The sequence below is a fragment of the Dermacentor albipictus genome, chromosome 2 (genome assembly GCF_038994185.2).
Source record: "Dermacentor albipictus isolate Rhodes 1998 colony chromosome 2, USDA_Dalb.pri_finalv2, whole genome shotgun sequence".
NCBI classification, from domain to species: domain Eukaryota; kingdom Metazoa; phylum Arthropoda; class Arachnida; order Ixodida; family Ixodidae; genus Dermacentor; species Dermacentor albipictus.
The window spans coordinates 136,833,538-136,846,324 of record NC_091822.1 but is presented as its reverse complement, the minus strand read 5'-3'; the positions used below and the strand labels follow the sequence as shown (position 1 = coordinate 136,846,324).

Genomic DNA, 12,787 nt, shown 5'->3' with positions numbered 1-12,787 from the left:
ATGACGTATCATTTGTAATGTACACGACACACAATACTCGAACTAGACGCACTGCGAAAGACGCGAAAGGGAGGACGACTATGCGGAAGAAGTGCAGAAGTACAGAGCCTCGTGGGATGTGTATAAGTAATTATGGGTGCAAGTAAAAAAATATATATAGAAAGAGGGAGACAGCGTTCGTCGAATGGGCTTCTAGTGGAGGAAAACGCGGCCGATGCATCGCGTAGCGGCCGAAAGCATGATTACTTTTGTGCATGCAGGTTTACTTCCTCGCAATCGTTGCTGTTAATAATGTTGCGGTTGGTGGTGTTGCTGTCCTTTCGTCTGATGGTTCGTACTGACTGTTGGCGTGGGCGTAATAAGATTATCATACAGAAATTAAAATTTTCTCGCGAAGTTCTAGCATTACAAAAAAAAAAAAGTAGACGCCGCGAGAAAGGCTGTTTCCTGTTGCAGGTAGCCCGAAGATGAATCGGGAAGCGGCCACTCCATTGTAATCTATGAAAAATTGCACGAAAAAAAAAAGGAAACAAGCTTAACAGGGCAAATTGGCGGAATCGGTAAAGAAATACTGGACGGGGGCACATACGTCGTTCTGACTGAATCCGAGTCGAGGCTCTCAAGTAAGGGACAACAGGAATTGCCGCGACCAAACAAAGTTTGCGAAGGGGAAACTTCAAATTCGTGTGGCAAAAATGAACGGACCTACCTACTTTCTTTTCTTCCGCGTTGTAAATTATGTCATCGTGCAATTGCACATATTCACTTGGTCGCAATCATAGCTGTATTGTAGGTCCGAATAACAGAATTCTCGTGAAAATCCAGGTATAAGTAATTTTCCTGTACTTAGAGTTCACACAAGATCTAGCACAGTTGCTTGGCCAAGAAAGGGAGCTTTCTTATTATCTTTTTTTTTTTGAGACTCGGTAAGGAACTGTATTTATTTCCTTTTTACGGGATTTGTAAAGGCCGATTAAGTTGCAACAAGAGTTGAATGTTCTGCAAATTTTGATTTGCAGTGATTTGAATATTATCTGTTACTCTCTATATATTTACTTCGACTACTCCAACAATAAATCAATCAGTCAATGAACGAAATCTTATCTCGAGAGAGCGCGGGACAGTTTCGGCAGCTACCGAAAAGTGACGGTTCCCCCCTACCTTCTCTCACTACGGTACTACTCCGTAGTCTAATTTCAACATCAAATATCATTACTAGTAATGACTACTACTACCACCACTGCTCCCTATAGGTGGGAAGCGAGTGCCTTTCAGACGTTTTGTAGTTTCGCCTAGCTCAACCGATCCATCGATCAAAATTCGCCGTTCTGACTGCAGAACGGTCATCAAATTCATCAACTTCTGCATCAAATTCCTTCGTTCGCGAGCTTCTGGCTTCTCTAATTACACTCCGCGCGTACTGTCCTGTTCTGAATCTACTGCTGTGTATAGAGTGCGGCAGAAAGTATCTAGGCTACACCGTTTGTTCATGTCCTACAGGGAAAACAAACAAAGCATTGCTAATGAAGCTAACCTCAATAAATTGAAAAATTAACGACGGAGAGCTCGATCACCATCTCATTTAAGTTTACGCCGCTGCACGTATTCGGTATACACATGTGGCGCAAGAACACCCGCACTGTATTAATACTGATGCCAGGTCCCAACACATACCTTAGTTCAAGCTGAGTTCGCATTACAATGTTTGCCAGCCACCCCGAACATCACAGCGCAGCGCTGCTTATCGCAGACACCGATTTTAACCTTGTTTCTGCTCTAAAATCAGACTAGGAACAGTGCAAAGCTTGTTCGGACGGTGAAAACCGAAGCGTTTGCTTTCAACTGTTTCGGTAGGAGCGCCGCGCAAGCGCGTACGAAGAGCGCGGAAAGAAGGGCCAGTCTCGCGCCACTGTCCTTTCTCCTCTCCCTGCTTTCTTTTCCGGCCTTTCAAGGACGGCCAACGCCACCACCGAGCGTGACGTCACTCATTCTGTTGCTTCACTTGCGGCCGCGCGCTCTAGATGGCGCCAGCTGTGCTACTAGCGTTGCGGCCTCGTGGCGCGCTGGAGCAAACCTGCTGAGCATAGCTGGCGTTGAGGCGGGCCGGTGGGCGCTATGCTTATCGCTGGCCTAAGCCCACTGTGCCACAGGGCCTCCCCAGCCGTCCGGTATCAGGGAAAAAAAAGAAATACACGTTAAAGCCGTTTCAGATTTCACAGAAAAGTGGTGCAGCATCAGTTATTAACGAATTTCAAATCACCCGCCACAACTCCCCGTCACATCTTTTTTAGTCACAACTATTTAGCACATGACACGAAGCCACGCCCCCAGGTGTGCTGTTGGGCCTGGGCAGGTTTACTTCGATGCGCAGCTGTGGAAGCTGCACTGTCACTCGGGGGAGCGAGCTGCACGCGCTGTACATTCATGCTCGTGGCGACCTTCGTAGGTCCGAGAGGGGGCGGGGGCGGGGAGAGGAATGAAATCTATTGAAAACGCTGCATTTTCCCTTAAGTCCACTGGGATGCAACACACGACTGTGGCTGCGCCTCAGTGTGACGTCAGTTTTCGATCTCTTGTCGCGGATTGGACTTTTCAGACAAGCCTACAGACGTCCACGTCGGAAATGTTGCGCTGAAGCAAGGCAGAGACTGGCGAAAACCACACCATGCACGATGTGCTTTGGTGTGTTCTCTTCCTTCGTCTTGTTTTAGTGTAAAATTTTCTACATGAATGAATTCCAAATTGCTCAGTTTACGCTCCTTTTAACGACAGGATTTGTTCTGCTAAATTTCCGTTAACCATACAAGACAGTGCAGCTTTTTTTTCTCCTTGTCAACAGATTATTTAACATTTGCTAAACGTTGCCCCGATATGTCGACAACGTTATCAAGACCCTATTCGAGTACTTCAAAGTACTACATCCGTAATTCACGTGTGCGTCATTCTAATTCACATAATTTGCTCTCGCGTTACTATGCTTTTCTCGGCTGCAAATGTCTTCTCCCTGGATATTTTATTGCAGTGTCCCTGGAAATACATCTCTGCGGCAATTTCAAGGCAAGACCAATGAAAGTGTCGCGTATAACGTAGCATAAAGCATTTTTTCTTCTTCTCGTCGGAGCAGAGCAGTGTCCGGCGATGATAATAATCCACGGGTCGTTGATTTCGTCCAAGTGCTGGTGTAAGTCGGAGCCTGCCCACGCGTCCCGCGGGAACAGAACTGCGAGCAGCTTGCTACTTCGGGTGGCAAAAATGTGCATAAGTGATTTGTCGCGAGAACCTACATACGTTGCGGCATTTTGGAGAATACATTATCTGTTGGTCCGATCTGGGTCGATCAAAATTTTCGCTAAATACTTTGCGCGTTGTACGCGCATTGAGATTGGATATATATATATATATATATATATATATATATATATATATATATATATATATATATATATATATATATATATATATAAAATGTATATGTATATATAGGCAGCTGGATAAGCTTTCAAGGAACGACGCGACCTTACAATCCTTCTCAGATGAAGACGTCAAGGCTATAGTGCCGCGCCTTGCGACGTGCGTGATTGTTGCAGGTCCGTTTCGTAACGCCGTAAAACTGCGTGCGCCCTGGAAAATGTAGCACACTGAATCACTCTCCTCCAGCAGCCAGCGTTGTTTGTCTTTGTGCCTTCTGCACGCTATGGTCTTCTAGGTCCTGGCTGAAATTATCCGCTGTGATTGATCGTGCTGCCTGTTTCTCCGTAGCTTGCTCTCATTTGCCAGCTGTCGCCGTACAGCTCCGCTTTCCTTTAGTTCGATATTCATCGCCTGCGTCTCCTTGCGCGCGACAGCACCGTCTTATGCACGCGAACCTCGTAATCGCGCCATTCTTCATCGTTTTCGTGTGCAGTAGCCAAGAGAGCTATATACCCTTGTGGGTCCACATTTCTAATTAACTTTTGGAGCCTTATCTCTCTCTCCTGGTTTATGCAGCCTCCGAAGTTTTATACGGGAGTCAACTGCGAACGATTGATGGCTCACTGGCTGTTCACCCATGGTCACTTTGTGAAACTGTATGCGCCGTATGGCGCGTACTGATTATATCCTTCCAGGAATTCGTAAGCAATCGCAGTAAAGCTGCGGTAATGTGCACGCCAGGAAAATTGTCTGCTGGACTTAGTGAAAGGGAGAAGGCAGGGATGTCAGCCCGGAGAATATCGGGCACCACTCCGTCTATGCGGGACGTCGGTTCTCCCCACAGTGAGGGCGGTCCAGTGCCTTTTGAGAACGACTGGTCTGTATGGCCTTCTCTGGTTTGCGTGGCGCTACATGTTCTTGCGTGCGCGAGCGTTGAGCAAGCCATTTATTTCTTTTTACTCGCCTGTGCCGCGCCCACTGGGTAAGGAAGCCAACCGGACGCTCTCCGGGCTGACATCCCTGCCGTCTCCCTTTCACTCAGTCCAGCAGACAAGCTTTACTGGGATTGCTTACGAATTCCTGGAAGGATATAATCAGAAAGGAGACGATAATAACTTGCTACCATGTCCACTGCTACTGTTCGTATGCGAGGTACTATATATATATATATATATATATATATATATATATATATATATATATATATATATATATATATATATATATATATATATATATATATATTGAAATACCACGGTTGAGACGACGCTTTATTCCAAGAAGGAAAAATGGCGCCGACGCAAAAACGAACACGAGCCGATGATTGATGATGATTTTGTACAGATGAAGATGAAGTCCGCATAAATGCTTACACTAATTTCCCCCCTGGACGGAAGCGGCCAGCCTGGCCGCACATTAGACAGTGGAACGGATATGAAAGGGCTTCAGGCGAGAAACGTGCACGATCTCTGTTCCTCGGCAGCGTCGGTCGGTTGGGGCCTCAACAGGTGTAACGCGATAGTTCACCGGCGAGGTCTGCTCGATGACTTTGTAGGGGCCAAGATATCGAGACTCAAGCTTCTCACATAAACCGGGTGTTCGCGCAGGGGTCCATAGGAGCACATCGTCACCAGGGCGGTAGGAAACGGTGCGATGAGAGGCATCGTACCGATTTTCGCGATCGTCTTGGCTGGCTGCAGTGTTCAGACGGGCGCGACGACGACGTTGGGCAAGACGAGACACAAACTGGTCGCAAATGAATGGTGAAGCGTTGACGGGGCCAGAGAAGAAAGAAACGTCGAGTGATGACGTTGGGTGGCGGCCGTATACTAAGAAAAACGGAGAGTATCCGGTGGTCCGTTGAACAGACGTGTTGTACGCAAATGTTACAAATGGGAGAATCGCATCCCAGTTACGATTATCAGGTTGAATATACATGGATAGCATGTCACACAGCGTGCGATGAAATCGCTCTGTTAGGCCGTTGGTTTGAGGGTGGTAGCTAGACGTTGTCTTGTGCACGGTGTTGGACGCTTGCAGAACTCGATTAAGAATGCTTGAAAGAAATGTCTTGCCTCGGTCGCTCAAAAGAACGTGAGGCGCCCCATGACGTAAGTAGACACCCTGCAAGAAGAAGGCCGCTACTTCTGAGGCAGCTCCTGAGCGTATTGAGGCTGTTTCAGCGTACCGGGTCAAATGGTCAACAGCAGTGACGATCCATCGGTTGCCATCTGGAGTAGGTGGGAGTGGCCCGAAAAGGTCAATGCCGACGACAGAGAAGGGTTGTGCTGGACAAGGAAGTGGTTGTAGGGTCCCGACCGGAGCAGTAGTAGGTCGCTTACGGTGTTGGCAAAGCGTGCACGAGGCAACATATCTAGCTATACTCGTGGAAAGGCCTGGCCAATAGAATGGGCTGCGTATGCGCTCGTGTGTTTTGTTGTAACCCAAGTGGCCTGACGTCGGGTCATCGTGTGAGGCCTGCAGAACTGCAGCGCGAAGAGAGCGCGGTAGAACGGGAACCCATCGATGGCCTTCTGGGTGAAAAATGTACCGGTAGAGCACGTCGTCTTCAAACTTGAACAGTTTGAGTTGTTTCCGTAGCCTGGCATTGGGTGGAGATGAAACACCGCTAAGGCGATTGATGATACTATGGCAATAGGAATCGGCGCGCTGGTGAGTGGAAAGCACTGAAAGGCGGTTTGGTGAAGTCAATGAAGAAATCGGCGTAAGAGACGAAGCGTCCTCCGTGCGGCCAATTTGACAAGGTGATGTGATGTGCTCCGATGATGGTGGTAATGGGCATCGTGAAAGAGCATCGGCATCTTGGTGCTTCCGTCCGGACTTATATATGACATTGAAATCATATGCTTGCAATCGGAGTATCCAGCGGCCAAGGCGCCCGGACAAGTTTTTGATCGTAGACAACCAACATAGGGCATGGTGGTCGGTCACAACCGTGAAATGTCGACCGTGGAGGTATGGACGAAATTTCTGGATGGACCAGACAACAGCCAAACACTCTTGTTCGGTTATCGAGTACTTATTTTCCGCGGAAGTGAGAGTGCGGCTTGCATATGCAACAACCTTTTCGCAATATTCGTGGTCGCGCTGCAGCAGTACGGCACCAATTCCATGACCGCTGGCGTCAGTATGCACTAATGTGGGCGCCTTGTCATCAAAATGACAAAGAACAGGTGGGGATGTTAGTGCGCGCTTGAGTTCTTGGAACGCGGCTTCACACTGATCGTTCCAATCGAAGGAACTGGAACTAGCAAGGAGCTTGTGGAGGGGCGAGGCAATGCTGGCAAAGTTCCGGATAAAACGTCGAAAGTATGACGCGAGTCCAATGAAGCTGCGCAGTTCTTTTACACGAAGTGGACGTGGAAAGTTGAGCACCGCGGAAATTTTATCCGGATCGGGCTGGATGCCGTCTTTGCTAACGAGATGACCCAGGACTTTAATCGTTGTGCTAGCGAAACGGCACTTCCTCGTGTTTAGTTGAAGTCCGGCATTAGAAAGGCATGTGAGCACTTCATCTAAGCGTTGCAGATGGTCAGTGAAAGTCGAGGAAAACACGACGATGTCGTCTAGGTAACATAGACAAGTTTTCCACTTGAGGCCGCGAAGAACCGTGTCGATCATTCTTTCAAATGTGGCGGGAGCATTGCATAGACCGAAAGGCATTACATTAAACTCATAAAGACCATCCGGAGTAGAAAAGGCGGTCTTTTCTTTGTCCGCTTCGTGCATTGGGATTTGCCAATATCCGGAGCGAAGATCAAGGCTGGAGAAATATTTCGCGCCTTGCAACGAATCAAGGGCGTCATCGATACGGGGCATCGGATATACATCCTTACGGGTGATCTTGTTTAGCGCACGGTAGTCAACACAAAATCGTACCGATCCATCCTTCTTCTGCACCAAAACGACGGGTGATGACCAAGCACTGGCGGAGGGACGTATGACGTTTCTTTTCAGCTTATCGGCGACGTTCTCCTCGATGATTTTGCGTTCGGCCAAAGAGACTCGGTAGGGACGACGGCGTACAATAGTCTGGCCATCGGTGTCGATACGATGGAAGGCAACGGAAGTCTGTCCGAGGGAAGAAGTATCCATATCGAAGGAGGCCTGGTGCTTCGTAAGCAATTTTAGCAACGCTTCATGTTGAGCAGCAGTAAGGTCAGGGCTTATCACGGAAGTAAGGGCAGATGAAGCAAATTTGTCCTGTTGAGGAAGAGCTGGCGAGGCGGCAAGAGGAAGCAGGGAGACTGGTTGGGTATCCACATAACAGGTCACTGCGGAGCCTTGAGGTAGGAGGATTGTCTCAGTGGTCGCATTTAAAGCGATGATTAACGCAGAGCTTTCTTTGAACCGCACCATGCAGGAAGCGAAGACAATCCCACGGGCAAGACAGCGACCGTAAGGAGTGATGAACACGTCGCCATTGGTGATGTCCGTAGAAGAGAGACTTATGACTTGCTCGTGGCCGGGAGGCAGTACAGAATCGGCAGCAGTGAGAAAACGCAGTCGTGGCTCATCGGTACTACCGCTGCAATGAACTGACTCGCTCATATGGACTACACGTTGACGGCAAGAGATTAAAGCGGACGCTGACGAGAGAAAGTCCCAACCTAAAATTAGTTCATGAGCGCACGGGAATAAAATCGCGAACTTAATGTGATGACAGATACCATCAATGAAGACGCGTGCTGTACATTGGGCTGATGGTCGAATGATTGCTCCATTAGCCCCAATCAGGGATGATCCAGTATAAGGCGTCTTCACTTTCCGCAGACGAGAGCACAGGTCGGCACGCATAACAGATATAGTAGCTCCCGTGTCAATCAGAGCTAACAAAGGCACACCCTCCACAGACACCAATAACATGTTCGAGGGACGTTCAGGAGGACTTGGAGCACTTCGCTGTGATGCAGTTTTCCCTCCAAAAACTGCACTGGTTAGTTTTCCGGTCGCTGGACATGGAGGTGGGAGACAGGTCGAAGTGGCGAAACAGAACGTCGGAGCGGCGATGGGGAGCGGCGTCTCGAGGCACGTGTGTTGAGTGCGGTGTTGGAGAAGTCGGCCGGAGACGGAGATCGGCGAACGGGAGGATTATCTTCATAAGTGCGGTAAACGCGAGGAGGTGGCTCATCGCGTTCAAAGGCCGCGTAACCACGACGTTCGTCTTGCTGGCGGCGTCGGCAAAACCGGGAGATATGTCCTCGAAAGCCGCAGTAGTAGCAGATAGGCCTCGACGAACGCCAGGCAGAGTAGTAAGGCGGGTTCGGAGCTCGGGTGACTAAAGGTGCCAGATGATCGTGAACAGGCGCAGATGGTGTAATTGGAGACGGCGCGGCTGGCATTGCAGCAATCTGGGCGTAAGAAGCCGGTTGTGGGCAAGGAGAAGCATTGGGATGCTGGGCGTTCTGCAGGGAGGCCAATTCCTCCTTAATAATACTGCGCAGGTCAGTAGAAGCAGGTTGGACCTGAGCGCTGCTGCAAGGGGGTGAGCCATGCGCTTGCAATTCCTCACGAATTATGGCTCGAATGATAGACCGGAGCTCAATACTGTTTGCCAGGGGGTTGTCGGAAAAATCCGGTTGCAAGCGGATTGACTGCAGGGCGTCGAGACGCTGACAGACGGAGACGACGTCCGACACCGTCGAAGGGTTTTGAGCGGCGAGTGCGTTGAAGGCAGTAGAGCCGATACCCTTAAGAAGGTGTCGCACGCGATCAGGTTCTGGCATGGCACTGTCGACACGGCGGCAGAGCGCGAGGATGTCCTCAATGTACGAGGTATACGATTCGCCATAATGCTGGACGCGCTCAGACAGCCTCTTTTTCGCAACTTCCGAACGAACCGTGGGCGTGCCGAAAATCCGCCGTAGCTGCTCCCGGAAAGACGACCAATCACGGAAGTCTCTCTCATGATTCAGGAACCATGTCTTGGCTACTTGAGAGACGTAAAATGGCACGTTGTTTAACCGCGATGTCTCGTTCCAGTTGTTGTATTCGCTGACGCGATCGTAGTTGTCGAGCCAGTCTTCAACGTCCTCACCAGGCAAGCCAGAGAAGATTTCAGGGTCGCGATACCGGTTGGTGGCAGGGCTGGGATTGGGGGTGGCTGGCACTTGAACCGAGATGGTGGATGCTGCGGTCTGGTCTTGCGACATGGCGGCCTCTTGGCGTAAGCGGCGTCCCGAACGTAGCTCCAGGAGAGATCTTGAAGTGGATTGAGGTCGAAGGGATCTTAAAGCGCCTCCACCACTTGAAATACCACGGTTGAGACGACGCTTTATTCCAAGAAGGAAAAATGGCGCCGACGCAAAAACGAACACGAGCCGATGATTGATGATGATTTTGTACAGATGAAGATGAAGTCCGCATAAATGCTTACAATATATATATATATATATATATATATATATATATATAACGTGTGCGAAGATGTTAAATACTCGATTGAATATTGTCAAGGATGGCGGGTTCTCGAGTCTACACCGTTGAATCCCGCCAGGTACTTTTGAGTGTCGTAGGTGGCTTGGTGGGCAAGAGGCGTACGTCCAGTCGGTAACAGGGGTGTGCCGAAGGGTAGATGGGTAAATTGTGGTTGAAGTGAGGAGCTTTATAACTAGAGCATGTGCGGAGGGGGAGGGGGGGGGGTACTTCGTGTCCATAAATTCGACGACAGCTGGTCAAGTCAGAGGTGAGGCCTACAGAAGAACCTGACTGCGTTTCCATGCCCTTTGCCAAGAGGGCCTAGCAAGCCAATACGTCCATTGAAGGCGGACAGATTTCGCTCGCCTCTATGCTCAGTCACGGTCGTATAATTACGTAAACTCAAGCGAATTTCGAGTTGATTTCCCACTACCAACGTCGGCTTCATGTGAACGGAACTTGCTTGCAGGGCTCATCCCAGCAGTCAATAAGCCAAGCTATCGTCATCTTAAGATTGCTTACGAGGACGCCGCAGAGATCATACCACGTGACCTCCACAGCTACTTTACTAATGGTCGCGGTAGAAAATATGTTAAGCAAGTGGGAGGAGGTGGGGGGGGGGGCGTCTCCACATTTGGAAAGCCTCGCGCTAGTCTCTTAGCAGCACGCGTCTCTATAAGGGACAAGCTGCCGGAGGGCCTTCCAGCTACAGAGTGCGTACACCGGTGCGGCATGATGGCAGAGGTCGCGCCACAGTGCGACCTCGACCGTCACTACTGACGGGAGTTGCCGAAAAGAGGAGGACGAGTCGCTTCCGTACGCGAGGAGAGACAATGGAGAGGGAGGAGAATGAGGGAGGAGGTGTAGGAGGTTTGATCGCCTTTCCGTGTGCGGCGTTCGCCTGCCACTTTTCCTTGGGTTCCTCGGCTTTCTCTAAGCCGTGTTCCTGCGACAACCGCTGCTACCGCCACTTTCGCATTGTGCGCAGCGAAAATTGCAGGTAGAAAGGAAGGCAGCGATGAGTGCGAAAAACCATATACGTGCTGCTCGCTCACGAGGCCCGCTGCTGGGGTTGTTGGCGGAGGAAAGGTTTTCGGGGGCACGACTCGGCGTGCAGAGAATGGACCCATTAGCCGCCAGGCCGCGCGCTTCTGTGCCGCGTCGGCACCGCTTTCATTTCGCCGAGAAGCTGCTCCCGGGAAAAGATAAATTGGTGCGCGTGCTAGCCGGTGCGAGTTCGTGGTGCGGTGGGACGATACGCGAGAAGGTGCAGGGGGGCGGCCTCTCTTTAGAAAGCGCCCGATTGGAAGCGGCAGCTCATTGACGACGGGGAAGCGAAAAATTGAAAGCCCAAACCCGAGAAGCCAGTGTATGCACGCGATCGTCTGCCGGGCGCCACCTGCACCCTGAAAGCGGCACGACACACAGTGGGTCAAGCCTCGGTTCACACAGCTGGCCTTCAGAGACTGTCAGAAGTCGCGCTTTGCAGAACCAGTGGTTCCGTGGTTTTGCACACTGCGGTATCTTCACGGCTGGGGAATACGCAGTGTTGTCGGCTGTTAAACATGTAAGGAATACGAAGACACAACAGACCATTATATACGCTGACTCTTCAAATGGTGTACGATCCTCATGTTCGTTTCATAAAAGTACAAATACGGTACTGAATTGCCTTTAGTCCTCTCCTGTGTGCGACATACATGTCCAATCAGCATGTCACAATATGTTGGGTTCCTGCACACAGAGGCATCGAGGGTAATATGCTTGCTGACGAAGCCGCCACATTGACAGCAACATTATCTGTCCCTGGCATAGACTTAATACCTTTCTTATGGAAAAATGTTAGGAACTACTGGCAAATCTCATGGGACACTGAAAAATCTTAGAAGCTGCATGGCCTTAAACCGCAGTTTGGAAATTGGCCAACCATATCAAAAATACGCCGAACCGAAGTCATCATCTGACGACTTAAAATAGGTCGCACGTATGGCACACATGCGTATCTGCTGACTGGTGATGAGCCATCTATATGTGGTAAATTTGTCGCGGCGTTCACTGTCCTGCACGTGTTGCTGTAATGTCGTGCATTAGAGGCTCACAGAGAAAATACTTTCGTGTACCACAATGCCAACAAGTCCCGCTACATCCAGCCATCTTCCTATAGGCAACGACCCGCTCCTTGACAGTAAACTAGTCGTAGCCTTTCGAAACGCTGTCGGTGTACTGCGTGTTATACACTCAAGCGATCCGTATGGCACAGCCTCTTATCAAAGGCTGCTCCTGCGACAGTAGTATTTAGAGCATATGTAGGCTTCTCTGCCCTTGAGCTTACGCCCCCGGTGAGGCATTAGTACTACTTGCATATTCTTACGGTTTTATGATCATTTCGCAACAAATATTTTATCCTCCTAGCACATCTCATTTGTCATTGTCATGTTCTTAGTACGTGTATGCTTTACGCATTTAAGCAGCGACTGCTCTTCAGCCCTTTTACAGCCGTGTTACATCCTTGCCATCATGTACGTATGTCGACACATTCCACCATGTGTTTGGCGCTCTTTGGTCAGAAGTGGCACTTGCGCCAATAAAACCCATTAATCAATCAATAAATTGACCACTGTCTTGTCGTGCAGGAGAGTCCTGACAACGCAGTCTCGGCGTCCTTCTCTCGTGCTGGTGTCTACCCACTTTGACTAAAAGGTAAGAAAGCTCTACTCGCACTTACGCCGATATGAATGCTTGCGGCATCGAAATACTGCTAAAAGAGCGTGCCATTTCGAAAAGAAAGACGAATATACGTTTCAGAAGCCAGCTTTATTTTTCTTTCTCCAAATTTTCTTTACTTGTACGCTTAGTTTAGTTTCTAAGTAAAAAAAGAAAGTATCACGTTCCCGTACCGATGGCCGTTGACGTCGGCCCTGTAGCCTTTCTGTACACA

General features: G+C 49.5%; 1 protein-coding gene across 2 annotated transcripts in view; it reads left to right on the top strand.

Moving 5' to 3' along the window:
* The window catches only part of a (arc), a 221,854-nt gene that overhangs the window by 64,725 nt on the left and 144,342 nt on the right, over positions 1-12,787 (top strand). For both annotated transcript variants that reach the window (XM_065452070.1, XM_065452068.1), the window contains exon 2: positions 12,483-12,549. The gene's annotated coding sequence lies outside the window, so the exon portion shown is untranslated. The remainder of the gene's footprint in view (positions 1-12,482; positions 12,550-12,787) is intronic.